Genomic DNA, 27,978 nt, shown 5'->3' with positions numbered 1-27,978 from the left:
AGTGGGCTGCTGTGTACTGCCCTTCTGCTGTCTGTCTGTGTTTCCCACTGCCAGGGTACACAGAATTACATTCTGCTGCCACTCTGCCACCAGCTATTACGTTAAACAATAGCTATATATCTGTGTAATTGGTTGTAAAACCAAAACTACAAAACCATTAAAAAAAAAAAAGGTTTAATTTTTCAGAGGTGCCCAGGTTGAAAACTGTGTTGTCCCAGTTGTGTATTGGACACGATGTGGGCTGCATGACCGCTGTCTGGGACCTCCTGTTGTGTTTATTTACAGCCCTGGTATCACCCGCTAGGTACCAGGGCTATTATGTCACGCTGCCTGCCTGCTGCCACACTCACACTACTCCTCCATTCCTCCTGCTGCTGCTGCTGTCGGTCTGTGTTTCCCACTGCCAGGGTACACAGAATTACCTTCTGCTGCCACTCTGCCACCAGCTATTACGTCAAACAATAGCTATATATCTGTGTAATTGGTTGTAAAACCAAAACTACAAAACCATTAAAAAAAAAAAAGGTTTAATTTTTCAGAGGTGCCCGGGTTGAAAACTGTGTTGTCCCAGTTGTGTATTGGACATGATGTGGGCTGCACGACCGCTGTCTGGGACCTCCTGTTGTGTTTATTTACAGCCCTGGTATCACCCGCTAGGTACCAGGGCTATTATGTCACGCTGCCTGCCTGCTGCCACACTCACACTACTCCTCCATTCCTCCTGCTGCTGCTGTCTGTCTGTGTTTCCCACTGCCAGGGTACACAGAATTACATTCTGCTGCCACTCTGCCACCAGCTATTACGTCAAACAATAGCTATATATCTGTGTAATTGGTTGTAAAACCAAAACTACAAAACCATTAAAAAAAAAAAAAGGTTTAATTTTTCAGAGGTGCCCGGGTTGAAAACTGTGTTGTCCCAGTTGTGTATTGGACACGATGTGGGCTGCACGACCGCTGTCTGGGACCTCCTGCCTGCTGTGTTTATTTACAGCCCTAGTATCTCCCGCTAGGTACCAGGGCTATTATGTCACGCTGCCTGCCTGCTGCCACACTCACACTACTCCTCCATTCCTCCTGCTGCTGCTGCTGTCTGTCTGTGTTTCCCACTGCCAGGGTACACAGAATTACATTCTGCTGCCACTCTGCCACCAGCTATTACGTCAAACAATAGCTATATATCTGTGTAATTGGTTGTAAAACCAAAACTACAAAACCATTAAAAAAAAAAAGGTTTAATTTTTCAGAGGTGCCCGGGTTGAAAACTGTGTTGTCCCAGTTGTGTATTGGACACGATGTGGGCTGCACGACCGCTGTCTGGGACCTCCTGCCTGCTGTGTTTATTTACAGCCCTGGTATCACCCGCTAGGTACTAGGGCTATTATGTCACGCTGCCTGCCTGCTGCCACACTCACACTACTCCTCCATTCCTCCTGCTGCTGCTGCTGTCTGTCTGTGTTTCCCACTGCCAGGGTACACAGAATTACATTCTGCTGCCACTCTGCCACCAGCTATTTTGTCAAACAATAGCTATATATCTGTGTAATTGGTTGTAAAACCAAAACTACAAAACCATTAAAAAAAAAAGGTTTAATTTTTCAGAGGTGCCCGGGTTGAAAACTGTGTTGTCCCAGTTGTGTATTGGACACGATGTGGGCTGCACGACCGCTGTCTGGGACCTCCTGCCTGCTGTGTTTATTTACAGCCCTGGTATCACCGCTAGGTACCAGGGCTATTATGTCACGCTGCCTGCCTCATTGACTGCCTGCTGCCACACACTCATCCTCCTCCTCCTGCTGCTGAATTTACCTCCTGCTGTCTGTGTGTTTCCACTGCCAGGGAGCACATACAATGGCGCTTCCAACATGCGTGCGCCACCAGCTATTTGTTACGCTCAAAAATAGCTGCATTTCTTTAAAAAAAAAATTGAAAAGAGAAATAAGTGAAGAAGAAGAAGACGATATAGAAAAAGAAGGAGAAGAAGAAGAAGGAGAAGAAGAAGAAGAAGAAGAAGATGAAGAAGAAGGAGAAGAAGAAGAAGAAGATGAAGAAGATGAAGAAGATGAAGAAGATGAAGAAGAAGAAGATGAAGAAGAAGAAGATGAAGAAGAAGAAGAAGAAGAAGAAGAAGAAGAAGAAGAAGAAGAAGAAGAAGAAGAAGAAGAAGAAGAAGAAGAAGAAGAAGAAGAAGATGAAGAAGATGAAGAAGAAGATGATGAAGAAGATGAAGAAGATGAAGAAGATGAAGAAGAAGAAGAAGAAGAAGAAGAAGAAGAAGAAGACAATATAGAAGAAGAAGATATAGAAGAAGATATAGAAGAAGAAGATATAGAAGAAGATATAGAAGAAGAAGAAGAAGATATAGAAGATAAAGAAGAAGAAGAAGAAGAAGAAGTATATACAGTACTGAACAAAATTCTGGACACAACTTCTCTTTCCACCATTTTTTTTAAAGGAACATCCCCACATAATCACTTGCTGTTGTTACATGGAAAAAAAGATGTTTCTTGCATCATTCACCCTCAAAACAAGTGTTGGAAGCTATTTAAGGCCAATTCGAATAGTCAGCTCGAATAATGAGCTCGAATACTGACTCGAATAGTGAGCTCGAAGTCCGAGGTCGAATCGAATAGTAAAAATTATTCGACTCGAATATTCGACTGACCTCGAATAATTTACTATTCGAATTCGACCAAACTCGAATTTTAAAATGGGGTATTTGAGCACCACTGCTAACCAAGACAAAGACAGCAAAAGAATGAAACCTATAGCAGAACTAATAATTGGTATTTGAATAGCAGAATTACAGGGAGTGCAGAATTATTAGGCAATGAATATTTTGACCACATCATCCTCTTTATGCATGTTGTCTTACTCCAAGCTGTATAGGCTCGAAAGCCTACTACCAATTAAGCATATTAGGTGATGTGCATCTCTGTAATGAGAAGGGGTGTGGTCTAATGACATCAACACCCTATATCAGTTGTGCATAATTATTAGGCAACTTTCTTTCCTTTGGCAAAATGGGTCAAAAGAAAGACTTGACAGGCTCAGAAAAGTCAAAAATAGTGAGATATCTTGCAAAGGGATGCATCACTCTTAAAATTGCAAAGCTTCTGAAGCGTGATCATCGAACAATCAAGCGTTTCATTCAAAATAGTCAACAGGGTCCCAAAAAGCGTGTGGAAAAACCAAGGCGCAAAATAACTGCCCATGAACTGAGAAAAGTCGAGCGTGCAGCTGCCAAGATCCCACTTGCCACCAGTTTGGCCATATTTCAGAGCTGCAACATCACTGGAGTGTCCAAAAGCACAAGGTGTGCAATACTCAGAGACATGGTCAAGCTAAGAAAGGCTGAAAGACGACCACCACTGAACAAGACACACAAGCTGAAACGTCAAGACTGGGCCAAGAAATATCTCAAGACTGATTTTTCTTAGGTTTTATGGACTGATGAAATGAGAGTGAGTCTTGATTTATAGTTGGGCCGAACGGTTCGCCTGCGAACGGTTCCATGCGAACTTCAGTGGTTCGCGTTCGGGTCCCGCAGGCGAACTTTTGCGGAAGTTCGGTTCGCCCCATAATGCACCATGAGGGTCAACTTTGACCCTCTACATCACAGTCAGCAGGCCCAGTGTAGCCAATTAGGCTACACTAGCCCCTGGAGCCACTCCCCCCCTAATAAAAGGCAGGCAGCGGCGGCCATTACGCTCACTCGTGTGCCTGCGTTAGTGAGAGTAGGGCGAGCTGCTGCAGACTGTCTCTCATAGGGAAAGATTAGTTAGGCTTAGCTTGTTCCTGGCTGCATACCTGTTCTGTTCAGTGAGCCCACCATACCTGTTCTGTTCAGTGAGCCCACTGGATACCTGCATACCTGTTCAGTGAACCTGCCACTGCATACCTGTTCTGTGAACCCACCACTGCATACCTGTACTGTGAACCCACCACTGCATACCTGTTCAGTGAACCCACCACTGCATACCTGTTCAGTGAACCCACCACTGCATACCTGTTCAGTGAACCTGCCACTGCATACCTGTTCTGTGAACCCACCACTGCATACCTGTACTGTGAACCCACCACTGCATACCTGTTCAGTGAACCCACCACTGCATACCTGTTCAGTGAACCTGCCACTGCATACCTGTTCTGTGAACCCACCACTGCATACCTGTTGTGTTCAGTGAACCCACCACTGTATACCTGTTCAGTGAACCTGCCACTGCATACCTGTTCTGTGAACCCACCACTGTATACCTGTTCTGTTCAGTGAAACCGCCACTGCATACCTGTTCTGTTCAGTGAACCCGCCACTGTATACCTGTTCAGTTAACCCGCCACTACATACCTGTTGTGTTCAGTGAACCCGCCACTGTATACCTGTTCTGTTCAGTGAACCTGCCACTGCATACCTGTTCTGTGAACCCACCACTGCATACCTGTTCTGTTCAGTGAACCCGCCACTGCATACCTGTTCTGTTCAGTGAGCCTGCCACTGTATACCTGTTCTGTTCAGTGAACCCACCACTGCATACCTGTTCAGTGAACCTGCCACTGCATACCTGTACTGTTCAGTGAACCCGCCACTGCATACCTGTTCTGTTCAGTGAACCCGCCACTGTATTCCTGTTCAGTGAACCCGCCACTGCACTCTCGCCATGGTGCGCACCAGTCCAGCACGGCCGTCACTACACAAACAGCTGTTTGCGGTGCGTTACATGGTGAGTTTGGTGTGTCAGTGTGAAGCAGTACCTTAATTACACTACCTGATTGATGTATACACATGCAAGATGTTTTAAAGCACTTTAGGCCTGTCATTTAGCATTCAATGTGATTTCTGCCCTTAAAACACTGCTTTGCGTCAAATCCAGATTTTTCCCGGAGACTTTTGGCATGTATCCCACTCCTCCACCTGGGGGTCCAGGTGTTAGACCCCTTGAAACATCTTTTCCATCACTTTTTTGGCCAGCATAAATTTTTTTTTCAAAGTTCGCATCCCCATTGAAGTCTATTGCGGTTCGCGAACTTTTACGCGAACCGAAACTTACGCGGAAGTTCGCGAACCCGGTTCGCGAACCTAAAATCGGAGGTTCGGCCCCACTCTAGTCTTGATGGGCCAGATGGATGGGCCCGTGGCTGGATTGGTAAAGGGCAGAGAGCTCCAGTCCAACTCAGACGCCAGCAAGGTGGAGGTGGAGTACTGGTTTGGGCTGGTATCATCAAAGATGAGCTTGTGGGGCCTTTTCGGGTTTAGGATGGAGTCAAGCTCAACTCCCAGTCCTACTGCCAGTTTCTGGAAGACACCTTCTTCAAGCAGTGGTACAGGAAGAAGTCTGCATCCTTCAAGAAAAACATGATTTTCATGCAGGACAATGCTCCATCACACGCGTCCAAGTACTCCACAGCGTGGCTGGCAAGAAAGGGTATAAAAGAAGAAAAACTAATGACATGGCCTCCTTGTTCACCTGATCCAAACCTCATTGAGAACCTGTGGTCCATCATAAAATGTGAGATTTACAAGGAGGGAAAACAGTACACCTCTCTGAACAGTGTCTGGGAGGCTGTGGTTGCTACTGCACGCAATGTTGATGGTGAACAGATCAAAACACTGACAGAATCCATGGATGGCAGGCTTTTGAGTGTCCTTGCAAAGAAAGGTGGCTATATTGGTCACTGATTTGTTTTTGTTTTGTTTTTGAATGTCAGAAATGTATATTTGTGAATGTTGAGATGTTATATTGGTTTCACTGGTAAAAATAAATAATTGAAATGGGTATATATTTGTTTTTTGTTAAGGTGCCTAATAATTATGCACAGTAATAGTCACCTGCACACACAGATATCCCCCTAAAATAGCTAAAACTAAAAACAAACTAAAAACTACTTTCAAAAATATTCAGCTTTGATATTAATGAGTTTTTTTGGTTCATTGAGAACATAGTTGTTGTTCAGTAATAAAATTATTCCTCAAAAATACCACTTGCCTAATAATTCTGCACTCCCTGTATATATATATATGAAAAGAACTGAGTATAACACACCTAGTAATCCTAATGATTAGGGTGGATAATACACTGAAGAAGGATAAAATACTATGTAAAAATATCAACACTTACTTATATTATTCTAGAAAGAATTGGTCAGAATTCATGAATTGAACCGTATCCCTCAATCCCCTAAACAAATAAAACAAATAGAAAAAATCCAAGAGTATTCATTTAAAGGCACTCACTGTGATACAATACTATCATAGATATATCCATAATTACTGTAACGATTACACAGAATAGCATGAGTAAATGTTAAAAAATTGACCACCTGTGTCACAGAATCCAAGTTTTGCTGGTTAGCCATGCCATCTGCAAAACTGCCTTAGCAAAATGTTGCCTTTCCCTGGGCTTCTGTATCATCATATATACTGTAGGTGGAAGTGTTTCAGAGCAGCCTAGATGGTGTGACCTAAGTAGTACTGTGCTTGTGTCTGTGCCATTGAACCAGCCTGCCAGACTGAGAGGAAGGATGGAGTACCAACCACAATGTTAATAGACTAGTTCAATCCAGAAGTATGAGGCCTTCTACAACTGTCTGTAACGATCAGTGTCAACACTCAGAGAGAATCTGATTATTGGTGATCTGCAGTATCACCAGCAATACAGATATATACCCGATTATGGATGATCTGCAGAATCACCAACAATCCGAGTATGACTAACCTCTGGACACCTATATAGTGTGAGTGTTTGGTGCAACAGTAATGACTTTGAGTAGGACCACTCGAGGAGCAGGTGGTTCTTGGCAGTATGAGAAATACCTCCCACAGGGAAGTGTGAAGACCTTCCAGCAGCCTGAAACTCCCAAGGGGGTGGAGCCCCAGGCTGAATAGCAGGAAGGCCCTGTGGCTAAGTGACACCTAGAAGGTGGGTGTCACAAGCAGGACTGAAGACTAATCTCTCAATGGAAAGGGATAGCTCGCAAGGTCGGGCAGGCTAGGTCGGCAACACACGAGCAGATGAGGTACAGAGACAGAAGGCTGATTCGGTAACCAGGGACAGGCAGGGTTAGCAACAGGTAATCAGATATGCGTAGGTACCGAATCAGAAAGCAGAAGGAGAGTCAGGAAAGCAATAGGTCATAACAGATATCAAACAAGGTCTAGTCTTGGGTGTGAGGTCTGTGGTCTCAGCGGATATCAGCAGAGAGCAGCTTAGCCCAGCCTGGCTAACGGGGGAGAGTCCGTGGAATAAAACTCTGTGCCATATAAACATCTAGGAATATGTGAGTGAGCAATTTTAATAAAGTATAAGTGGTTTTAAACTGATTTACGCTATGGGAGGTTTTTAATTTGAGGTATGGACAAGTACCAAGTGGAATGTGTAAAGTGGCATAAGGACCAGGACCTGAAGTGCTGAGGTTCCCTGGAATAGAGCGCTATTTGACCAGTCTGGCAGTGGTCGCACTGCTTTTGGTGAGTGTGTTTCCTGTTGGGTGTTTCTGGTGGTGGAACTAAGAAGAACATACATCAAAAGAATTTTTAACTTGAGTGACTTGGAATCCAATGGACTAATGTGTGGATAATGTGCGCTTAACTGTAAATATAATACGCTGTATTCCCCTGGACGCAGAACTATACGTCTGCACAAAGGGAATTCCTGTCTCTTTATTACGTTCGCGTCGATCAAATTCCCTCCATCTATCCTCCGATTTCCCCAGGGCCATCAATCATTCCATTTTAAAGATGCACTAAAATTATACATGCAAATTTAGTAGCTAGCAAGCAGTAGTAATCCACTGGCAACGCATTAACCAAATTCATGAAAATATTTTTTCGTCGCTTAAAGGGCAGCGGGTGCGACGTTATCGACGCATCTCGCTGTAACCTGAGGCTTCCGCGCTGTGCGCACTGTGTGGGGTCCTAAGGGCGCAAACCACCTAACGCTGTGGTTTGCGCCCACTATCTATTTAGGCTCACTAACCGGCTTAGCGCCGGTTAGTGAATCAAGCCGTATGGATAATGGAAGGAAGATGATTTTGCATTTTGGCATGAGTTTTAATGAATATTTGGTGGCATAATTTTCTTTAATAGCTACAGCTATGTCAACGCTAATAAAAATGCCAATATAATATATGACGGCCAAAACAGGAATAGAACTGGCCGGTTTGACGTCGGCCAAAGTCTAAAAAGCTGGGAATTTCTGACTTTGGCCATTTCTAGAACTGGCCAGCCAATGTCAGAAATTTCCAGCATTTTGGACTTTGGCGGACGTCAAACTGGCCGGCCAATTATAGAATTGGCCGATATCTGGTTTTAGCCGTAACATATATATGAAGTATACTGTATGTCTTGTATATATTTCCTGTATATTTGCTATGTATATAGTTTGATAGATAGTTTGTTGTTTCTGTGTGCACACTGTGGTTTTTTTGTTCCTCTGTTTATAGTGTGCTGGTGCATGTGGTTTGCATTTCATTTGCATTTATTAGTTGTTACTTTTGTATGCATGTTTTTGCACAATATTGCCTTGAAATAAACACTAGTGCACAATATTTGCTTTGTTTCAGTGTCGGTATTTTGGCAAACTGTGGTCATTCTCTGATTTCCTGTCTAGTAATCATCAGTGGCATAGCTGGAGATCATGGGGCCCCATAGCAAAATTTTTATGGGGCCCTCAGATGTAGGCACTCTTAAGCAGTGTGACTTTCCCCTAATCCATGGATATGAGTTAATTGGGCAATTTACATTCTCATGCAATCAACACTGCATATATTTCTTTGGCACTGAGACAAAGTCGGAGGGTGGAGAAACACAAGAGAGTTAATGGTGAATACCTAAAGTACCACATGGATCCCCTATGCTCCAGGGCCCCAGAGCAGCTGCTATGGCTATTGCTATGCCCCTCGTTACAAGTTTATACAAGAAAAATAAAAATAAATGTACTATTCAAATAAAGGGCATACAACGCACATACAAAAAAACCTCACCTGGGTCCATAACATTATAAATAATTTGCCAATATATTTTCTGTTTGCAAACTAGGTTTCCTCATATGTTTATTTTATACTTAGCAAAAGGTTATTATATAAACAATACATCATCATTGTGCATTTTAGCAAATTCTGACCTGCCTAGGTCTCCTCAAGCTGCTATTCCTGAGGGAATGTGACAGGCTTGATTCTTGCTGAGAGCAGTGGGATATTTATCTTTATTAATCCAATTTATCATTCCTCTTGAGTCAGCTTTAACTCTGAGCTGCTTTCCTTCAGTAATTTAGGAAAAGGTCAGAATACTATTAACTGTTTTCTCTGCTGTACATAATATAACAGGGCCCACATGCCAGCTTTTTAGGAGAATTTTATATTCCAAAGCATATAACAAAGTAAATCCATAGTAATGCATAAGTTAGCATGTAGCTGTTTGCTGAATCTCTGTACTCCCATTATGGACAGGCAGCCTTCAGAATCTGACATAATTATAGGACAAAGTAATGCAATGTTACTCTTCCTTCAGTTGCCAGTGGTATTAGTCGTAAATCAACTAACCAGCCCCCACACTGAACTGATATACCAGCATTGGTTGAAATAGGCTTTTAATAATATTTTTGAATACATCGCAGACACTTCATTTAATTTCCATATCACTTGTTATTTCAGCATTAGCATTATTTACATTTGCTTTAATCTAAATATTTAGGTCAACATTGTTTTATTGTCTTGTACAGTAGCATATTGTTAAGATCTTCACAGGTATAATTTTTGTTTCCATTCACCTTGCAGACATGGTTATTGTGTTACAGATAAATTATGCTAAGCTTCTGAATTAGTATGTGGGGCAAACTAACTAATCTATTTTGAAAATCCATCTCAAAAAGTAAAGGTAAGTATACGAGAATAAGCAATGAAAGCAGATATATGTCCACCCTTTAGAGGGCATTTGGACATTGCAGTTACTTGGGAAGATGATATTGGCGTAATTGTAGGTGTTTTTAGGGGAACAATGTGCTTGAAATTGCCCCTGGGTGTTAGGAAATCGCCTTTCAACTATACTAAACCTATTTTATGCCATAAAAGGAACTGAAAAATAAGGAGATGAGATATGATCCTGTTAACTATTTTCAAGCTATATTCAAGCAATAATGCCCTGTGTAACTTTTTTTTTTTTTAACACAGAAGCAGTGGAAAAAAAAGAGCGAAGGAAAAGAAAGTACATATTTTCTTCAGCTCTCGCTTTGCCTATTCTATTTAAAATGTATTACAAGGACAGTGGATCTGATGCATTACATGGTCTAGTTTACAGTTAATAAATGCTTTTATTTTGATTTGCCATCCTTGAAGGTGTGGGGGTTGGGATGGCTCACTTGTTCAAAACGAAACTAGATTGTACATTGAACGCTGGAGCCAACAGGACTGAATGTCTATATGAACTTCTCTGCTTTCCTAAATAGTTAAATATTGCTGTTCCAGCCAGCCTTAAGCTGGCCACTAACGGCCCAATTTCTAGCAAAAAATCGTTCTAGCGATCAGAAATTCTGATCGGATTGGTTGTAAATAATCTCCATTGGTGGACACAATCGATTATGAACGAGTGAAAAAAATGTCGCCCGAATGAATTTTCGTCGAACGAAAATTTGGATTTTCTTGGTGGTCGTGATAGATAGGAAGCAATGATTGGTTAGTTGATGGTGTAGTGAATGATTTTTCGTCCGATCAGAATATCTAATCGCTCGAACAATTTTTTGCTAGAAATTGGACCGTTAGTGGCCAGCTGTTTAGTCTGAATGCTGGCTGGCTCTGCATGTGATGTGACTGTGTTTGGCTGCAGCGTGTGAGACTGGACCATCCTGGTCATGTAGATAGTGCATAATTTCTTAGAAGTGGACAGACTTGCAGTTCATTTTGAGGCGTGTGGCCTTCCTTTGGCGTGTTGCTTATGTTGGAGCTCATGTATTTAGGACCAAATTGTTATGAAAGTATACATTTTACTATACATTGTTGAGCACTGTGATTTCTTTTGTGTTTCACAGTATAGTTGATTATTCTATTGCTGTGGCCAGTCATTGCTGGGTAATCCCCTATATAGGACATGGCAGATAAAACACTGTAGCTAATAGTTCACAGGAGGTAACCGCTGACGGGTTGTAATATTCTCTAATTCATTTTATTCCTATTAGCATGCAACATATTCATACTTATAATATACTTTTGCATATTAAGAGCACACAGCTGGTTTTAAGTCCAATCTAGCTGGAAGCAGAATTATGCAACCAACATTATTGTGGAATATTGAACCACTACTTGTCTCTTTCAGAGGTTTAGTTCACACAATGAGTTTTGTGATGATTCTTGCAAAAATTGTCTTATTTTCATGGTGATACAGTTTTTTTTCTTGTTTTTTTTTTTTGTTTTTTTTGTTTTTGCTGATTTCTCATATACTTCTGTGTTTGTACTTTTAACCATCTTGTAATTTGTGTTTCATAGAATTCAGTTTGATTTCACTCACACCTTAGTTCTCATTTTGTTATTTACTCTTGAAAAGGACTCAACATTACACAGCCAACAGACTGTTTTCAGCAACCCAAACATGTTTCTGGCTCTAAGTACTGATAGCTACACTTCACAATCAATAACAGAATGAATAGTGGTGATGACATTAGGGAATGTAGAAAATGACAGATGACACCAGTAAAAGGGCAGATGAGAAAAGACATGCTGCAAAGCAAGACCTGAGACTTGCAAGACAAACACAACACTGAGAAGCTTGGAACCCTCTAAATTCAGCCACATCAAAAAATGAATTACTAGCCAATAGCCATAACTTTATATTTTTCCCCGTGGCTTCTGATATGTATTGTTCTATACTTTATTATTTCTCAAGTAAGTCAGTAATTGCTTAAAAAGAAATTTCTGAAAACTAAACTAATGGATAAAGTCACTAATATACATAAATCAGCTGCTATGGAAAGAAGCAACTCAATAAATGTCAGTTAGACTTTACAAAACCACAAGCACTTTGCAACAGTATGACTGTATGGGCCCTATTCAATTAATGCATTCACCAGCATTAAGTGCTGGTGTTTGGCGAATTCTAAATTCAGGCTACGGATGCAATTGCTATTTTCACCCGGTAAGGTGTAACAAAGTTACTTTCATGATTTTATCTACTAGTGTAAAGGGGGAAGAGGCGCCCAGAGCAGATAAAATATGTTAAAAACAAATAAAATGAAAACAGTGAGGTGGCTTACCTCAATGAATACAAATTCATTGAGGTAAGCGACCTCACTTTTTTCATTTTATTTGTTTTTAACGTATTTTATCTGCTCTGGGCGCCTCTTCCCCCTTTACCTTGTGCCTTCACCCTCCTTTTGGAGGGGGATCAACCCTCTTTGACCAATTTAGGTCATTTGAGGATTGCTTTTTATCAAGAGTGCGACCATCACCAGCTCTGTCTGGTCACCCGAGTGGAGTCGAGGTTATACATCTCCATTCTCCACCTGCTTCTAGTGGTCGGTTGCCCTTCTGCAACCCACCTCTGTGAGTATAATCCATTTGCATATTTTACATACTTCTGGTACTGTGACATACTGCACCATTTGGGCTCCTGTTGTCTCTGTGTTTTCTTTCTGCAGGGTGCAATTTTTATTATCCCTACTTTTTGTCTTATCTACTAGTGAGTTCTTTTCCCGCTAGTATGCAGTTGTCAGCAGTTGCCAGTTTCATGGTGCAGGAAAGCCACAAGAAATCAGGCCCTTAATCAATTCACTTTTTCTCCTACGTTTTCTCCTAGGAGATCGTATTTCATCTTCTGTTTAAAATTGCTTTTCGTCACTCTGCAATTGAAAAAGTACAAAAAGTAGGCAAAAAAATGAATTTAATTAAATCATTCTGATTATTTTCTTGCTTCCTGGTGTTTTAAAAGGCGTTTTATTCATAATGCGGGAACATATAATTAGGAGAAAACTTGGGAGAAAACCTGAAGTGAATAAGGCCCAAGTTTCTAATCATCTGGAATTGGAAAGGGTCCCAGATGTAATACGACACAGCAGCAGGCTTAGTAATTTTGTCTGTTTCAGGATTTTTGCATTTCCTAAAAAAAAACATTTTAAGTAAGGATAGTCCTGTTTTTGCTAGCATATTAGGAATCAATAAAATACCAACAGCATAATTGTCCATAATCAACAATACTTGGATTTAAGTAAAAAAGGAGGGAGGAAACTTGAGAGGAAAGAAGAGAAAACTGGGAAAAGGTGGTTATGTATCAAAGAAAATGAGACAGTAGGGAATAACTAGGACAAAGAAGTGGGATTAGCTCAAGAGAAAACAACACAACTATTTATTTTCCCTAGTTCAGTGGATCCCAAACTTTTTCAAGTTGTGGCACATCGAGCCAAATGTTCACATCTTTGTGAGACTCTTCTGCTGGCTGGCACCGTAGCGGCTGCTAATCAGGGGCTGTTACTACTGCTAATCAGTACAGGCTGATAATCAGTGGCTGTTACTGCGGCTGGCATAGTGACATCTGCTAATCAATGGCTGCTATTTCTGCTGGCAGAGTGGAGGCTGATCATTAGTGGAGGCTGCTAGCACTGTGATATCTGATCATAGATGGCTGTTGCTGGCTGATACTTGGCTCGTGCTAATCAGTGGCTGCTGCTCATCAGTGATGGCAACTGTTATAATGCATCTTCTCCCCCAATCTTTTAATAATTTCCACAGGTTGATAATACAAAACTTCACCCATATTTTTGCCCTCCAGTAATCAGCAGAAAAATCAATAGTAGCCCTGACTCCAATGATAATGAAAAAAAGCTTACGGTAATGTGCCCATTATATGTCTGCAACCTTCCCCCACCCATACAATTCTTTCACTCACCATTTCTGTCTGGTACTCTACCTCCATATCCGCTTCTCCTCACCAGCCCTGATTGGGACTCCCGTAGGTATTTTCTGTAGTCCCATAGCAGTTACAATCAGACTACAAAAAATGGCCGCTTTTTCAGTGTATACTCCGTGTACTCTATGAAAAATATGTCTGCAAGAGCGAACTTCTGCGGCTATTTTCATGTAGTCCTATAGTAATTAGTATTGGACTATGGGAGGGTGAAGTGGGAGGCAGAGTGGTAAATTTGTTGAGGCAAATGGATTAGGAATCCCTGCCCTACATCCTCACTGTCTCATTTTCCTTGATCCATACCCCCTCTTTTTTTATTTATCTTTTTCCTCCCCTCCTCTCATGTTTTCTTCCCACTCTCTCTTCAGTTAAGACTCTTTCTGCTTTAGTGGGTGTATGTTATTGTTGGGACATTAAGGCTTCCCATTTGTTGAACGTTCTGTTGTTTTGTCGCACTATCATCAATACCAAAAGCCTTCTAATCTTGCTAAATTATGCACAAAACAAAAATGAGTCCACTGCTGCTTTGCTTTTATTTCTGATTCTTTAGATAAGTCCGTTTTAATTGTAATAATAACGAGATCAAAAAACAACAATTTCTACTAACTATAATTACAAGAAACCAGAATACTTTGAAGTTACACAAATAGTTGAGTAGATTTAATGCTTCTTACATTTTGAAGAATATTTCCTAATTAATTTATGCTAAAACAGCTTCACAAATGTTAATTAAAATATGGCACAAATCTGTGTAAACTTTTACAAATAGTTTACAAATGGAACATTTTTAATACATTTGAATAACACGTTAGCCAGAAAAATTAACAAAAATCTGCCTTAACACCCGTGACATTTAGATTTATGTACATTTCATTAGATTGTCATAAACATAGTTAGAAGATAGAGTACACGTGAACGTGTTAATCACAGATTCAAAGCAGAATGCATTAATAAGCTTGGCATTCCCACAGCAATTGAAGAAAAAAGAGTGTTATCGGTTACTGAAAATGGGTTTCAAACATCTACTTGCCTTACTTGCAAGCTGCGTTTATTGCTTACAACAACATTATCTGCCCCCATAATGGCTCGCTTCACTGGCAGGAGTTTCAATGAATCTTTCTTGGACTTATTCCCTTAGTTGTATCAACATGTGTAATCAATTTCTTCCAGTCACAACCCACACATTCTGTTGTCTCTGGAGCTATCTCTATTATCTTTGTTGCGTCCAGTTTAGCATTTTAATACATTAGTCTGTTTACTGAGGAAATAGTCAAAGAGCTTACTAGAGAGTTGGCATAAGATTTGTTTTCAGCCGAAAGTTTTGAAGTTTTGGCTGAAAACTCACGTGACTTCAAACACTTCCTCTTTCCGGGTTGAAGGAGGACGTGTTTGAAGTCACGTGAGCGCCGAGTGGAACGCATTGTGGGAGGCGCCGAGGGACGGCCGAAGAAGACGTCAGAAGGGTAAGCTTGATCCCCCGCCCAGCCCGTCGCACAGCACAGCAGTACTGGGTGTCATCCGGATACCTACTATCCGGATCACCCGAAGATGAATTTAAGCCCATGCTTGCCCGCCGCTGCCCAGACACTGCCCGGATTTAGATTTAAAGTGGAGGGGAGTGCAGAGGGGAGAGCCCCGCGGTGAGGGAGGGGAGGGACCGCCCCCCCTCCCCGCAAATTGCTGCATGGCTTTCCCCTCATGCTGCGTCCCCTCCAACCTCTGCAAAACAGCCCTGAGCGGGCCCCAGGGAGGGGAGGGCGGGGCCCCCCACGGGTGCAGGGGCTGCAGGCCCTATTGTTATGCCAGTGGTTGCACCCTTGGTTTCTACTCTAGTTTTATACTTCAAACCATTTTCTGGTTTCTCAAGTTAAAAATAAGTACCTCAGCTTCTATTTGGATCAGTTTATATTCAAATATTTACGACAGTCCATGTTTTGTAAAAGGCAGTGGCAATTGCAGTGTATGTTTAGAGTGCATTTCTCTTGATAAAGAACAAGACTGCGTATTTGGCAAAAATGTATATGGATGGGAACCCAATTGTTGGTGTTCCACATTTAAGCAACTTCAATTCATCACAAAATGACTGTATTTTATGTACATTATTTCTTCTAGCTCTGTGACACGGAATAGTTGTAGGTGTCATTGCCACAAGCACAGGCAAGGGAATGTCAGGAAGGCTTCTTTTTAGGGTTTGTTAATGAAGAGGGGTCAGTTAGATTGTAAAAGATAAGTCTAAGGGACAGAACAGGAGTGTAACTAGAAGTCACTGGGCCCCCTTGTGAAAATTTGGATGCCCCCCTTCGGGGCCACTCAGAGCCAGTTTGGGGGGCAGGAGGGGTCGCAGCATGAGCGGAGAGCATTGGCCTCCACATCGGCGGGAAGGGGGGTCCACTCCCCACCCTCATCTTGGGTAATAGGTGGCAGCAGTGGCGACAGGAACACAGGTATCTCTGTGTTCCACCGCTGAGGTCTGATCTCTAAATGCCACACGCTACTTCCTGTTTATCAGGAAGTAGCGTGTGGCACTTAGAGATAGGACCTCAGTGGTGGAACACAGAGGTATTCCTGTGTTCCTGTCACCGCTGCTGACACCTATTAATGCAGGAGGGGGGAGCACTGAGGGGAGAGCCCAAGGTGAGGGACAGGGGAGTGGAACCCCCTCCCCGCCGATGTGGGGGCCAATGCTCTTCCCTCATGCTGCGACCCCTCCTGCCTCCAAAACGGCCCTGAGCGGGCCCCCCCCCCATGGGTGCAGGGGCTGAAGCCCCTATTTTTACCCCTCTGGGATTGGGGTAGTAGATTTATGGTTAGTTCCTACTTGTACTTGAAATATACCCTCATGAATTGTTAGTTTGCCACATGCATAGCTTTAGCTTCATTGTACATTTGCCTTACCTTTTTGCTTACACCCAGACTGGTTTTTAATTGCTTTTATGCCATAATTGGCCAATAAAGGATTTTTGTTCAATAATTCAGATGCTCACAGTCATAATCGTTTGTTAATTTAGCTGCTTTGGGTTATCTATTGTGTAGTTTAATCACTTTACCACCGCAGGTACGGATATCTACGCCCCTTTTTCCACCCCTACCCCATCAGAGGCGTAGATATCCGCACCTCCCGCCACTGTCCGTGCTCCCGCTCGCTTGTGTGCGCGCTCCTGCGCTCGTGCACGCCACCACCCACTCACCTGGAGATCAATGAACGGGAAAATCCATTCCCGTTCGTTGATCTCTGCCCCCCAGCAATGATTGGCTGCTTCTATGAGATGCAGCGCGATCATTGTGAAAAAAAAAGTTTCCTAGCCTCACTGAACTTCCTGTAAGCATCCTTCCGATGCTTACAGGTCGCATAATCAAAAAAGTACTGTGGCCATCTTGTGGCCAAATAGTAAAAACTACACCCAAAAGCATTTTTCATATACAAATGCATTGTTTTACACTAGGGGCCTGATTCACAAAGCGGTGCTAACAGTTAGCACGCTGGTGAAAAGCCCTTTATCATGCCTAAACTCAGTTTAGGCATGATAAGTTTAGGTGTGATAAGTTTAGGTGTGATAAGTTTAGGCATGTTAAGTTTAGGTGTGATAAGTTTAGGCATGATAAGTTTAAGCACCAACTGAGTTAGCACCGCAGTGCACAGCTGATCAAAAGTTTTGCGCATGCAAAGTTTGGTGCACTTCGCATAGAGTTTAATTGGGCTGCTTTCCGTGCGGGACTTCGCGTGCGATCTAAACTTATCTAAACTTATCATGCCTAAACTTAGCATGCCTAAACTTATCATGCCTAAACTTATCACGCCTAAACTGGCTTTTCACCAGCGTGGTGCAATGGTTATCATGCCTAAAGTCTCTAACTGGGTTAGCACCGCTTTGTGAATCGAGCCCTATAAATTAACTCATTACCTCCCACACTTTGTAATAAAAAAAATCACAATAAAAAAACACATAAATAGTTACCTTAGGGACTGAACTCTTTAAATATTTATGTCAAGAGGGTATAACACTGTTACTTATTAAACTTTGGGCTTGTAATTAGGGATGGACGCAAAACTGAAAAAAATGCACCTTTATTTCCAAATAAAATATTGGCGCCAAACATTGTGATAGGGACATAATTTAAACGGTGTAATAACTGGGACAAATTAGCAAATAAATTTCATGGATTTTAATTACAGTAGCATGCATTATTTAAAAACTATAATGGCCCGAAAGCTGAAAAATAATGATTTTTTTCCCCTCATTTTTTCCTATTTTCCCATTAAAACACATGTAGAATAAAATAATTCTTGGCATAATGTCCCACCTAAAGAAAGCTTAATTGGTGGTGAAAAAAACAAGATATAGTTCATTTCATTGCGATAAGTAATAGTAAAGTTATAGACAAATGAATGGAAGGAGCGCTGAAAGGTGAAAATTGCTCTGGTGTTTCAGGGGTAAAACCCCTCAGTTGTGAAGTGGTTAAATTCTGTTGCTTTCGTCCCAAGCACATTGCACTATTTACTTATTTACCCAATAATTATATTCTTTGTTGGGTGATGTGGGTGTCCACATTTTGTTTTTTGAAATTAAAAACTACACTGAATTCAGTACAGGATCAACTCACATTCCTTAATATAGTGTCTCAGTTGTCAAAGTAAATATCGAGGCTTTGACATTTTATCTGTTCTCACCTGAACACTATTGCTGACATATAAATCCATAAATGTCCACAAAAGTTATTCTGTAAAGCAATATTTTTCAAATATATTAAAAATCATTATCCACATCCCGGCCATGTAAAAAGATGCCACAAATGCTTAATTCTTATCATGATACTGAGGCTAGTAGCCCATGATTATTTGGAAGCCTGCCACAACATGGATTCTCACTTTTTGCCTGGTTGTCTTCATTACCAAGCTGTCTGTGCAGTGTGATACTGCCAGGTTTACATAATTAGCTACTTGTAACTATGTATTCATTATTCATGATTAGCCAGGGCCACTTCAAGACAGTAGTGATACTGACACAGAAGGTTATTACAGAAAATTTTATTTACCCAGTACCCTTGTTAAAACTCTTTCACCCTGTAGTGCTTGCAACAGAACATACTGTACTCCTAGATCAGTGTAAAGATCACAAAGGGGTGAGCGGTGTATGGGAACACTACAGAACCCTGTCTCAGAAAAACTGAATTCACCTCATGCAAATTGTATTACAAGTGTAAATAGGGCAGATCATCAGCAGTCTGGATTAAGAGATCTTTAAAGAGAACCCGAGGCGAGGTTCTAACAATGAAATCCCCATACAGAGGCTGCGTCTGCCTATAGAGCCCAGCCTCTGTTGCTATTTAGATTCCCCCTAACTTCCCCCTGCGCTCAGCGAGACCCCATAAATCACAGCCGCGCTGTGCGGCTGTGTTTACTTTTGTAACGTCAGTCCCCGCTCTCCCCTGCCTCCTGCAGAGCTCCGGTCCCCGCCCGCATCCCTTCCCTCCAATCAGCGTGGAGGGAAGGGACGTGGGCGGGGACCGGAGTGATGCAGGAGGCGGGGGAGAGCGGAGACTGGCATTACAAAGGTGAACTCAGCCGCTGCTGACACGCTCAGTGTCGGCAGCGCGGCTGTGAATTATGGGGTCTCACAGTGCGCAGGGGGGGCTTTGGCGGAGTCTAAATGGCAACAGAGGCTGGGCTCTATAAGCAGACCCAGCCTCGGTATGGGGATTTCATTGTTAGAACCTTGCCTTGGGTTCTCTTTAAGGTGCCTATACACTTATTGATTTTTTTGTTCGATTCTCTACAGATTAATTTGATCTGCAGGGAATCGAGTCCCGCAAAATGCCAGATTGACTTTCAGTTGATTTTGACCTAAAATTGATAAAAGTATTAATTGGAGAGGATGGAAGATCTAGGTTGATTGAGGGTGGGGCAAAAGTAATGGTAGATTGACGGTCCATAGTGTTGCACTGCAACGAGCAGTGCAACACTGCATATTGATTGTTTTTCAACAGGTTCCCTGCTGATATCCATTAGAAATTGATGTGCAGTGCATGGTAGGAATTGATTCCTTCCTGAATCATTTTCTTTCAGAGAAGAATCCATTGTTTAACCACATCAGGGGTCAGTCTATAAGTGTATGGCCAGCTTTAAGGTAGCCACACTTCAGACGACCTGGTGGCGGATGCACCATCTAATTAGATTATAATCGAATTGGATGAAAATCAGTGCATGCGGAATCGGTAATGCGGCCAATTGCAGGCCGAAATGAAGGTAGCATGAATCAGTCAGAGATTCTGCAAGTTATCAGGCTGTCATGGTCAGTCGGATGCACTGCTGTAACTGCGAGCGATATCGGAATGAGCGATGAAACCCCAACACCGTCTCACCTAAAGTTCCATGTGTTATCACACATGCGCCCATGTGTATGCTGGCAACCACGTGGGGCACTCATATGGACAGCGCCTTGAGCCAGTGGCAGATGCGGACAGGTAATGCATAGTGCACTGGGGGGACACAGTGTCAGGCCGGCGAGGCAGCGGATGCGGCATCACATGGCCAAATCTGGATCAATTTCATCATGAAATTGATTGGGAAACGGGCTGCGGTGTATGGGCAGGCAACAGATATCTATCTGATCAGATTTGATCATGGAGAGATCTGTCTCTTGGTCAGTCTGCCTATACATAGTCCGATGTATGGGCACCTGTAGTCTTTGCTTGTTACGTTCTGACATAGGATAAGACAGAGCAGTTCCTTTTTAGCAGAAGATGTGTTTTCTTTTTTTTAACCTTCTGACAGTATTCTACTCTGTTTTAGGCGTAAGACAAAATGAATTAGACAAGAATAGCTGACAATGATGGCCGAATAAAGTGGTTTCCTTAGTAACAATGTTCACATGAAGGAACTACAATTGTCTCATTTTCTTTGACTAGCTTTGTTTTTGCAGATCTGTTGTAGTTAAATAGTGCAGTCAAATTAAAGTGTGTGCGATTTCACTGGAGGTACTATGTACAAAGCAGGGTATATCATTATCTTTTCTGACAGATGTCAGTGTTATGATATTGTTAAACCTGAAGCTTGATCTATACTACAGAGTAGCATTGGCTTATGCAAAAAAAAATGTAGCTAAACAAGAGCAGTTTCTTAAAGCAACCAGTCAGATTTCTTTAAATAGCACAAAACAACACTGGAAAAGCGCTTAATGTGAACAGCCATTGGCTATAAGAAGATATAATACAGTCTCTTGCTAATCCACTTTATACATTCATGAGGCATCGTGACAAACTAAGGATCTTTCTCCTGAGTTAACACCACCACCTCACCCTCAGAAGGCGACACTAACCCTTATGATTTGACCCTCAGTGTGATAGGGTCCACAGCGCTTGCAGGGTCTTTAGAGGCCACCCTGTCACAATCATCCAATGGTGTAGAAATCCAATCAGCTCGTTCCACACACAACACCTCAAAAATAAGGGACCGTTCCATCCATAGCGTAAAACCACATTACAATTTATTAAAAGTTAAAAATGGCCACTCACATGTTGAAACAACCTACTTTCAGCATAGAGTTTGCAGGACTCTCCTCCTTGGCATTGGTTGCCTGACCGACTCAGTACTGCGCTGCTAGAACATGGGCACCAGAGTCCTCACCACCGCCAACCTGTTTCCGCATATAGTCCTGCCCTTCATTTAAAAGAAGAATTTGCAACTGTTTGCTATGGGAAACTGCTCAACTTCCCCCCCCCCCCCAATCTTTTATACACCTGTCTTTCAATTAGCCCCAATGTGTACTAAGGGTCTTACAAGCTCACGCTGTGTTTTGTTTTGAAATTCAAATGAGTCCTAAAAGAAAACCTAGTTAAACAAGTGATACAGAAAAGTATGTATTTAGTCATGCATTTATTGAAAGAAAAACTATCCAAATAGTATATCTGCCCCTGCACGGGTACAAAAGGGGTCTGCCCCCATCAGCCGATAAAAGGACACCAAGTTTAGGAAAAGATTATAACATCACCTCAACAGCATAACTGTCCCTTACATCCTTCACAACATACTATGTGTACCCCTGAAGTGTTCTCAAACCCGCTTCCCTGATTGTCTTACTACAAGTAAGGAACCATCAAAACTGGCCCATGGACATGATACGACCCCACAGGACACAAGTGTTTGTTATCACTTGCATGGGAATTTTATGTTATTGAAAATTACTTCAACTGTTGTTGTTGTGAATGTTGTATACCTTTTTAGAGTTCAATTGAAATATTGAAAACAAATAACATATCTGCGTGTGATAAAATATAGTGAATCCTTAGGATAATCATATCATTTGAAGATGAAATCAGAGTCTGTAAATCATCTTAGAGGAGTTGAAGCCCATTCCTGCATATGAGACAGCTTTAGCTCTTGAATTTTGGTGTACAGTCCATCTGAATGTCAATTGGAAAGGTCCAAACACTTGATAGTCTTATATTTTTTTTCCAGCTTTAGGGGTATCATCCTTAGTTCGAGTCATGATACACATCCACAGATTTGTTGTAGGTGTAACAAAGCTTTATTGGTTCCCCATTCTTTAAAGTACACCTGACCTGAGAGGGATAGGGAGGCTGCCATAATTATTTCCTTCTAGGCAATATCATTTGGCTGGCAATGCTACTGACCTCTGTCAGCAGTAGTGTCTGGATCACATACCTGAAACAAGCATGTGGCTAATCCAGTCAGAAACATCTGATCTGCATGCTTGTTCAGGGTCTATGGCCTAAGGAAATACATGTGTCAGCCTTAATATCCCTCTCAATAAAGGTGTACTTTAACCACTTCAGCCCTTAGTCGTGTTTCACTTTATGCATCCAAGCAATTTTCACCTCCCATTCATTCGTCTATAACTTTATCACTACTTATCACAATGAACTCATCTATATCTTGTTTTTTTCCGCCACTAATTAGGCTTTCTTTGGGTGGTACATTTGGCTAAGAGCTACTTTATTGTAAATGCATTTTAACAGGAAGAAAAAGAAGTTTTCGGCCATTATAGTTTTAAAATGATACATGCCTCCATAATTAAAACCCACGTACTGTATTTGCCTAATAGTCCCGGGTATTACATTGTTTAAATTATGTCCCTATCACAATGTATAGCGACAATATATATTTTTTTTAAATCAGTGTTTATTCAACAAAGAAAAGGAAAAGTATATAGCTTCAGCATCAATTATCACTGTGGAAGATGAGAGTTATCGTTAACAATAATATAGTGATCGTCACATAATTTATAGAGCTCAGATTGAATTTAAATTTCCAAATATTCTATCTTGTACAAGATCATAATCAGCAAGACAAGAGGTATCTAACCATGGAGCCCATATTTTCTAAAATTTTTGAGGGGCACCTCTGTGAGCATATACAAATTTTTTCATTTTCAGATAATTATTCATATGGAATAACCAATCACTAGCCTTGGGAGGGAGTGGTTGTTTCCACATCAGAAGTATTAATTTTCTAGCTTGGAACAACGCCCTTTGTACCAGTAATTGCATATGTTCTGCCATATTCAGACCAGATAATAAACCAAAAACGCAGGTTTTAGTTGTTCTCGAAATGGCAGAGCAAGTGACAGTGTCTAAAGTGTCAAATACCTCCCCCCAGTACCTATGCAATTTTGGACATTTCCATAACATGTGCAGAAGGTCCCCATGTTCTCTCATCCATCTAGCACATAAGGGATCTTCCCTCAAGCCCATACTGTGTAATTTTTTGGGAGTTAAGCAGCTCCTATGAATTATATAAAGTTGGGATAATTTTTGTGTAGCATTGGTAGAGATTAAAGGTACGGTCTGAAGTATATCCTCCCATTGCTTCCCAGTCATAACACCCAAATCTCGTTGCCACCCTTCTAAACATTTCAATGGATATTTTTTAAGAAAGAATGCTAATAAGAAAGCATAACTATAAGAGATAAATCCACTTCTAGACGTAGTTTGACTAATCATATTGAATATAGGAGAAGGAGATAAACTTAGATCCACATCAGCTTTCTGACGATTTATAGCATGAACCAATTGAGAGTATTGATAACACATTAATGGAGTCTTAGCAGCACCCAGTCTTGTGAAAATAGTATCCATATGACACATTTGACCGTGCTCAAGAATATGAGATAGCGAGTCAACCCCCTTCCTGACCCACACCTTTAGGAAAGTCAGCTCTCTCAACTCTGGTAATCTCATATTATTATATAATGGAGAATAATTTGTACAGCCAGTGATATTCTGCATGACCCTAAACCTTTCCCGAATCTTTTGCAACAAAGTTAGGGTCTCCGCCTTAAAATTCAAGGATTTCACAACATTTGCCTCAAGTGCGGTGTAAATGGAATCAAATCCCAAGACTCTATTAATCAGTAATCTGGATAAATCCACCAAATCTTCATGCATCCAACCTACAATGTGCTGAGCCTGGGAGGCCAAATAGTAGACCCAAGCATTAGGAACTGCTAAACCACCCTCGTCCTTGGGATATTGCAGATACTGAAGTTTAATTTTAACTCTCCCATTACCCCAAATAAAATCTCTGAATATTTTATCAATAGCTTTAAATAGTTTAAGATGCAGTCAAACAGGAGCATTATGTAGAATATATAGCAATTGTGGCATGGTGACCATCTTGAGTAAGTTAATTCTAGCAACTGGAGATAATGGTAATTTTGCCCTAGTCTTTAACTTTTGTCTAATCCTAGACAATAGAGGAGTAACATTTAAAGCTTCAAAAGAACTTAAATTGGGAGATAGCACTATCCCAAGATATTTAAAGGATGTAACTACCTAAATATGTGCACATCTATCAGGGAGGACAGGGGCAATTCTATCCAGAGGAAGCAGGCAAGACTTATTTCAATTCACCAAAAGGGGTGACAATATTTTATTTGGAAATAAAAGTGCATTTTTCCATGGATATTTGAAAAGTATAGAACCTTAGGTAAATATTTAAGTTTTTTTTTATGTTTTTTTTTTGTTTATATTTTTTATTAAACATTTTGTTTGGGTATTTTTGGGAGGGTGGGATGTAATTTTTTTAATGTAAATATGTGTTTATTTTTTATTTTTTAACATGTACTGTAGATGTAGTTCTACTATTTGGCCACAAAATGGCAACCATGAGTTTATGTACATTACGTCACTCTAAGGATAGCATGTATGCTTAGAGGGACGTAGGGGGCATGTAAGAGGGAGAAAGACAGAGGCTTCCAAGACAAGGTGCCACTTTTTCTGCCGGGGAAAGGGATCAATGATCGGGCACCATGTCCCAATTCATTGATCCCTGGGCTAACGAACCGCGGCCCAGGAGTGCGCATGCACGCACGTGACCGGCCGCGGGAGCGCACATACAGCCTTTTGGACGTAGCCTTAACGTCCAAAAGTCTTAAATGGTTGCTTCAGCCCATGTGTTGTTTTCATCTTAAAGCGGACCCAAACCAAACATTTTTTTAATTAAAAATATTTAATTGCACCACTCTGACACACACGAAGATAAATAAACACTCCTTCAAACCTATGATAATTTCAGTGCATGCTTTTCACCCTTCTCTTTTCATAGCTAGGGTTATACTGGGGGCAGCCATTAGCGATTCCTCCATTGCCGGACACCATCTACTCCACCAGTTTGCCGGAAAAATCCCGGCAATTTGAAAGGAAGGGAGGGGTTCCTCCAATAAATGTAAACTATTTTAGATTTGTCATCATGCAGCTGAAAAAAGGCGGTTATTTATTATTATAATTTAGAAAATTGATTTTATTTCTGAAATCTTGTATTTTTAATTTGGGTCCACTTTAAAGGGCATAATTCACAAATATTTTTCACATGTTTTCACCTTATCTATGTTACATTTTTAAGTTCCCAAAGGACAAAAATATAATATAACTGACGTAAGAGAAGTAATATTGAAATGAGGTTAATCAGGAGCAACTTACTTTGAGTGATTATTTGGCTGGTAAATGTGCTGAAAGGTTATATTTTATTAATCAGGTGATAAATAAGTCATGTATGAGATGTTTTGTGAATAAAGTCCAATGTTGGATAAAACGCTGACAAAACATTCAACAGAAATGTATTTTCCTACTTTTTATTACCCATCCAGTTATCATAATTGCTTTTATGCACAAGTAATATTGTCTATTTACAAATTACAAAATCCCAAAGTACAGTTTATCTGCTCTGAAAGCTGCCATTGTATTTTACTGCATAGTTGCTCTATATATTATACAGTATATTATAATGTATCCAGTGATCACTTCTCAGCTCTCTCTTTTTCTACAGTGTCTGCAGTTCAGTATCAGTAAGCTGCTGCCTGTATACCAATTGTAGCAAACAAAAGAATGTAAACAAAAGATGTTATCACCTCTTTGGATGTGGCCAGAAGATTTCCACTGAAGAACAAAGTGCTGTGTTTAACTGTTTGAATGTTGTTCTGCTACAAATGTTTTTTTGGGGTAGTAGATTTTATGCTGTAAATAATGTTTTAAAACAAAGAGGAAATGCTGAGTTTCAGACCTCTTTAACCTCCCTGGCGGTGCATTTCTGTCCGGAATTATGAGTCAAAAGCGGTACATTTCTTTCAAAAATTGTAGGCCTTCAATTTTTCAGTCATAACTCACCAAAATATGTCTGATTAAAAGCCTGGTAGACATTCTGCATATAAATAAAAGAATGGAACACAAATTTGTTGATTTTATTACATAAAAAAATCGGTAACTGTAATTGGATATTCTGTCATCCTGTGCTTTCAAATTAGCTTATCGCCATCTCTGCCTTGGCAGTCAGGTGACATGGGAGAGATCAAATTTTGTTGAATATAGAGAAATGAGGAGAAATTAGACACGCTAATATATATATGTATATATATATATATATATATATATATATATATATATATATATATATATATATATATGTGTGTATATATATATATATATATATATATATATATATATATATATATATGTGTGTATATATATATATATATATATATATATATATATATATATATATATATATACAGGATCTTCTAAAAAAAATAGCATATTGTGATAAAGTTCATTATTTTCTGTAATGTACTGATAAACATTAGACTTTCATATATTTTAGATTCAAATACACACAACTGAAGTAGTTCAAACCTTTTATTGTTTTAATATTGATGATTTTGGCATACAGCTCATGAAAACCCAATTTTCCTATCTCAAAAAATTAGCATATTTCATCCAACCAATAAAAGAAAAGTGTTTTTAAAACAAAAAAGTCAACCTTCAAATAATTATGTTCAGTTATGCACTCAGTACTTGGTCGGGAATCCTTTTGCAGAAATGACTGCTTCAATGCGGCGTGGCATGGAGGCAATCAGCCTGTGGCACTGCTCAGGTGTTATGGAGGCCCAGGATGCTTAGATAGCGGCCTTAAGCTCATCCAGAGTGTTGGGTCTTTCATCTCTCAACTTTCTCTTCACAATATTCCACAGATTCTCTATGGGGTTCAGGTCAGGAGAGTTGGCAGGCCAATTGAGCACAGTAATACTATGGTCAGTAAACCGTTTACTTTTGGCACTGTGAGCAGTTGCCAGGTCATGCTGAAAAATAAAATCTTCATCTCCATAAAGCTTTTCAGCAGATGGAAGCATGAAGTGCTTCCAAAATCTCCTGATAGCTAGCTGCATTGACCCTGCCCTTGATAAAACACAGCGGACCAACACCAGCAGCTGACATGGCACCCCAGACCATCACTGACTGTGGGTACTTGACACTGGACTCCAGGCATTTTGGCATTTCCCTCTCCCCAGTCTTCCTCCAGACTCTGGCACCTTGATTTCCGAGTGACATGTAAAAGTTGCTTTCATCCGATAAAAGAACTTTGGACCACTGAGCAACAGTCCAGTGCTGCTTCTCTGTAGCCCAGGTCAGGCGCTTCTGCCGTTGTTTCTGGTTCAAAAGTGGGTTCATGCTTCCATCTTCTGAAAAGCTTTATGGAGATGAAGATTTCATTTTTCAGCACGACCTGGCACCTGCTCACAGTGCCAAAACCACTGATAAATGGTTTACTGACCATGGTATTACTGTGCTCAATTGGCCTGCCAACTC

The sequence above is a fragment of the Hyperolius riggenbachi genome, chromosome 3 (genome assembly GCF_040937935.1).
Source record: "Hyperolius riggenbachi isolate aHypRig1 chromosome 3, aHypRig1.pri, whole genome shotgun sequence".
NCBI classification, from domain to species: Eukaryota; Metazoa; Chordata; class Amphibia; order Anura; family Hyperoliidae; genus Hyperolius; species Hyperolius riggenbachi.
Note: the sequence above shows the minus strand (reverse complement) of the source record.